Raw genomic sequence first — 6000 nt, forward strand, 5'->3', positions numbered from 1 at the left:
GCACAATCATCCAGATTTGGTCCTTATCAGTGGGCCTCAAAGTCATCATTGACGCCTTTGCCCTCCACCGGGTTACAAAATCTGAGAAATTTTCCTTGGGCTCCTGCCTTGTCGTTTCGAGATCACGAGTTGTAATCTCAATCTGAGTGTTGTACGAATATTGTGCAACAAAGGCCTCAGCCATTTCATCCCAGCTCCTCTTCACTTCATCCTCTAACTTCGCGTACCAAATGGCGGCCACACCCGACAGGGTTCGGCCGAACAGCGAAAGCTTTTGTGGTCGGGTTAGGCCCATTGGCCGCAAGATGTCTGAGAATAGCCGAAGATGGACCATGGGGTCTCCAGATCCGTCGAAATGGTCAATTTGCGGCATCTTGAACCTATCGGGCAATGTCACGGCCACATTGGTATATCCGTCCTTGATATCCGGAATAGCCTTTACCCCTTGCGATTTCTTGAAGAGCTTCTCAAGCTTGCTCAGTTTCAGAGCTGTGTGATCGATTTCGAACTCAAAGGGAGAGTCCGGGTGGTTGGGTGTATGGGTCTTGGATAGTTGAGGTGGAAGCGGGGGCGGAGCTGGCCCCGTTGGAAGGTTCGTGTCCTCTTGTATGTTCTGGGTATTTGGCACGGTGTTCTGGGTGTTTGGCAGAGCGTTCTGAACAGTGGGTGCCTGCTCGGGTAAGGGAGCCCCTGGCGGAGGAGGAACTTGGTGTGAAGCAGATGCCGCATTCTGCTGTTGCAGTCTAGTGATTAATTCTGCCTGTTGGGCCATGATCTCGGCCTGTTGTTTGGCAAACTCATCCCGGCGAATGGCATCCTGTTGCATGGCTCTCATGGTTTCTTGCATCTGACGCATCATTTCTTCGACTCATGTCGGTGTTGCCATACTGCCCTGGTTCGTCCGAACTATTGGCAAGTCTATTTCTATAGCAGTAATTGGGATCCCAATCTGACTGTCCACTGACGGGGTAGTCCTCTGCTCGGATACACTGCGCTTCTTCGATCTCTGCCTGATAACCGGGGGTAGAGAATGGAACACTGGCTGTCCGTCGACCAGATCCTCAGATTGATTGAGCCGACGACCTCTTGTCCAAAGTGCTTGGGGGTTATCTGCTGGGTTGGAAGCAATTGTGCTAGAACTGCCCTAGCAAAAGATAAATAAAGCGAAAAGGAAATAAATAAACAGATAAACGGACAGCATAACAGCTTAAAATAAATGCATGACACACAGCCTGGCATAACAACACACGGTTGACAAGCTGAATATACACTGTCCTCTAATACTGATTATTATCCCTGAATCACTGTCCCCAAAACTGAATCTGATACCCGCAGATAACTGATTCTCAAATACCGACTGATGCCCGCAGGCCTGATACCCACAATACTGAACTGACGTCCGTAGGCCTGATGCCCAAACCCTGTAAACTGATACATGCATTCGTATGGAGACGCACCCCAAAGAACATAACAAGTAAGTGAGAGCCAAAACACCGCTATGTTGGGGTAGGGTTTCCCTGTCCTATTTTGTCAGGAGCTAGGGTTTCACTACGCACGCAGCGATTTCAAACAACCTATAAACGGGTAAGCAACCTGTCCTAGTTTAGAATGGTCACTACGGATCCGAATATGCACTAGGTCGAATGGTCAAAAAGGGTGCCCCGGTAAAACCGGGGTTTGTGTTCCCATACTAGCAGAGCCCACAACCGGTCAGCCTTATGGTCATGCCTTGACAAGACAAGCCTCCGGCAAACCGTTCAGGAATAGCAGATGGCAAACACGGTGTCCTAGGCGCACCAATGCAAATGCAATGCAAAGAAACACACAAGTGTAGTCAAAAACAGATATCATGAGTTCGAGTCAAGTTCTCTAAATCCCCAGCAGAGTCGCCAGAAACTGTAGACGTCCCCGAACGCCCCAGAAGGAAAGAGCTCCCGTTCTGTTCATTTGGGGTCACTACAGCTCAGACTCTCAAATTGTCACGGTTCTAAGTCAGAACCAAAGAGTCCAAATCCGGCAAATCGTTTTGAGAAAATAGATTTTTTTGAAAGAAGTGCCAAACATGGACTGCTTTGCTAGATACAGAGTCGCCACCTAAATATTTTTATTTGGGGGAAATTTAGGAAACCCTGGCTCGTTTGCCTAAGGCCACGTGTCCGTCATCACCAAAGTTGCCTCGGCTCGGGAACTTGGGTACGATTGGGGAAGGTCACTTCGTGAGCACCCCTGCTCGCCCGATCAAAGATCGACCTCTACTAACCATGATATCTATTTTTGAAAACATTGTGTGTTCTTATCCCGGTTATTAGCCTAGATTTACTATGTGATACGCACAGCATACAAGTATAGACTGGGTCACCTGAATTGGTACAAAACATTTCATGTTTGTTTTTGAAAGATAGTTTACTACTCGCAAGTAGGCTTAAAGATGCAGATTTTGCCACCCTCAGGTGGGCTTAAGAAAAGATGGTTTTGCCACTATCTAGTGGGCTTAAAACTCACAGTTGATGATTTGTTCCAATCCAAATAACCCAACCTTCACCCACAGGCATTCAGGCAGATATATCACATAAGCAATTAGCCTCATGGTAAGCATGCTATTCATGGCAGTCACTCACACGCATGCAAGGATGCTAAATCATAAAACTTACCGAGTACTCCAAGCCAAAAAAGAAGCTAATTTGAAATCCATGCATGATCCTAATTATACAGAAATGCCTAATGCAACACATGAAAAATGCAACTATAGCAGGCTCGGCTATTCTAAACATGGCATATGAGATGTAACAGCTAACATGTATTTAACTTGGAATTAAAAATACAATGCAGTTAGTATGATGCGCTGAGCCTGGTGCATGCAAAACAGATGAATGAATGCAAACATGCCACCATACTGTATGCTAATTGAAACATGCCCTAATCTAACCATCATAAGCAGGTAAATAAAAGGGAAGAAAGACGTGGGGTTTGAAGACATACATCACACTCACCCATACTTATTACAATTATGCCCTCGCACAGAGGGTCCGAATAAATAGTGCAGTCCAAATAATACAGTCCCAAATAAATACAGTCCAAATATATACAAATTCCTAATTAATTTACAAATTAACTAAGAAAGCTGTAAACTGGCATGCAAGCCAGGGACTGCCTTGACTCCACCCCGGATGATGAATGATGCATGTCTGGGCTGCCTTGCGCGAAAATCCACTGGGATGCCCCGATTAGCCTCTGTTTTAAAATTATTCTTGAAAAGCGCGCCAAGTTCCGAAAGGTTGCCAATTCTTGATTTGCTGCAACAGAGAGCAGGAAATGGGCATAACAATGTATTTTCACAAATGTATGCATGCCTCGATCCTCGTGCCACCAATCACGCATCTCGATGCATGATGGTCGAGGAGTCGAATTGCACTACTCAATATAGAATGGATGCACATGAAAACTCAACTAAAACCTAACTCCATCATGGATAATCCGGAGTGTCGGTGACTTGGAATTGAGACACGTTCCGTCACTCGGAGTACGAAACATACCTCGTTTCCCGTGCTCGGGCTAACCCCTATCCTGAACATGATGCAATATGCATGATATGCATGAATGCAACTAATATACAACCTAGCATGCACAATGCTATGAAATGGCATACACGATGCACGAGATAACATGGCATACACAATGCGCTAATATACAACCTAGCATACACAATGCTATAAAATGAGATGGCATACACAATGCACAATGGACTTACACCAACATGAGTGGACCTCAGCCACACTCACATAGAAGGCCAGGAGATGAAAAATGAGATACTCAAAATGCGTGCACACACGCACGCAAACCGAGGACCGACCCTAAGGCACGAATGCCACTCTAACAAGACATGGCAAAGTATGGAATATGATATGCAAACATGGAAATTTCAGCAGCAAAACATGACCCAAAACAGCCCCGAATCATAGGAATATGGCACCCGATGCATGAAAATGGACCCGAAATGCAAGATTAAGCACATAGAATTACTTGTAGCTACATCAAGCATGCATTATTTGATCATGACATGTAAAGACAGATTGAAGGCAGCCCCAAAACAAGCATGTTTTCAGTTCTAAGCAAGGCCAAACAGCAAACAAAAATAGGGCAAAACTAGCATGCAAAAATGGCCCTAAATGTGAGATAAAGAAGCAACTCACAGCTGCTGACCCCAAACAGATTAGGGCCCTTCAACAATGTTGACGAGGGGCCCAAAATATGATCTTTTACAGTTTACCACAAACCACAAAAACCAACATAGGTATGGCTAAGCTCACATGCAAGAAATGGGCCAAACGAGGGTCAAAGAAGCAAGTGGTGGTTTCTGGCCTTAAACACAAAGGGGCCCTTCAACAATGTTGAAGAGGGGCCAAAAATAATGCATTTTACATTTGATGGCCGGACCCAAAACAGCATGCATGCAAGCCTAAAATACTACACAAAATAAAGCCAAAAAGAGAGATATAACACAAAGTGCATAAAGGATGCCTCAAATCATGAAAGACCCTTAATGAAACATGAATATGGGGTCAAAATAAGGCCATTTGTAGTTCGGAGTAGAGCCCAAAAATAGAAGCAAATGAGGCTAACAAATCATGCAAAAATGGAGCCAAAATAGAGATATAAAAGCAAGTGGAAGATAGAAGCCTCAAACATCATTGAGCCTTTCAACAACATTGAATAAGGGCTCAAAATAAGCCCCTTTACAGTTTATGACATGCCTCAAAACAGATTATACCTAGGCCAAAAATACTACACAAGATAATGGCACATAAGAAGGATAATGAAGCAAGTGTATCAAGGGGGCCTCAAACAGTGAGGGGCCCTTAAACAAAAGTGAAAAGGAGCTAAAAAAAATGCCACTTTAAGTTAGGGCCGGAGCTCAAAACAGCAAGAATGTATGGCTAAGAAATGATACAAGAATAAGTTCAAAAGAGTGGGAATGGTACTCAACCTTGAAGACCAAACTTTGGTAGCTTCTTGGACCAAAATGCAGCACTCCTAAGCTCTGGAGAAAATTCTCAAACTGCTGGAATGGAGGATGGAAGGGTAGGGCTATGGGTTGGTGAAGAAATAATGTAGGGCTAAGGGTGTTTTAGCTTGGAAAATATAGAGAGGGAGAGAGATATAATGCAAGGGCCTTAGAGGGAAATTTTGTAACCCTAATATCAGAGCTGGAGCCTCTGATATATAGGCAAGAATGGGGAAAAAAGGGAGGGGAAAAAATGGAGGGAAAACCATCAAGTTTCCCCCCAAAAAGCAGCCCCCCGGATACAGAATCTGGGGGGAAAATGAATGCACTTCTGCACTGTAGATGATGTGAGGATCCTGGCCGGCCAGCTACTTCCCATGGCCGGCCGGCCAAGGGTCAAAAGGGTCAAGTGTGATTAACGGCCGGCCACCACAAATAGAGAGCCTCTGATGTGTGCACAACACAACCCTGTGGTTGAACACTGGAAAAAGTGCACCAGGAGAGAGAACAACCCATTTCAAGGAGGGGTTCAAAAGGGTCAAAAAGGGTTACTGGCCGGCCACCAAATATTGGTGGCCTCCCAGGTGTGTACATCACAAATATGTGGTTTTGGGTGCAAGAAAATGGTCCAAGGGTGTTCAACATTGGCTCTGAAGTGAGAAAAAACGGGCGACGGAGGGCGATGAAGGGATAAAGTTGGCTGACAGAACAATTACTGGCCTCCCACCCTCCTACGGCCTTCTTACCAATGAAACAGAGGTCCTCGCCAAAAATGAACCAAAACCAATGCAGAATGAAGGATCGGGGGCCGAAACACGCAGTTCGGGGCCTCGAAAATGGGCTGTTAAGCACCGGGAGTGGTGTTCGACCACGAAGTCGGTCTCTCGGACCACAGTGTCCCTCAAAAGGGAGCAAATAAGAAGTATGCCAAAAACCGAAGCAAACGGAGATGGTTAAGCGGTCCCGAACCGAGGCACACGGCCAACGATTCCGAAAAA

Source organism: Camellia sinensis, chromosome 4, assembly GCF_055761805.1.
Source record: "Camellia sinensis isolate YWXY chromosome 4, ASM5576180v1, whole genome shotgun sequence".
NCBI classification, from domain to species: Eukaryota; Viridiplantae; Streptophyta; class Magnoliopsida; order Ericales; family Theaceae; genus Camellia; species Camellia sinensis.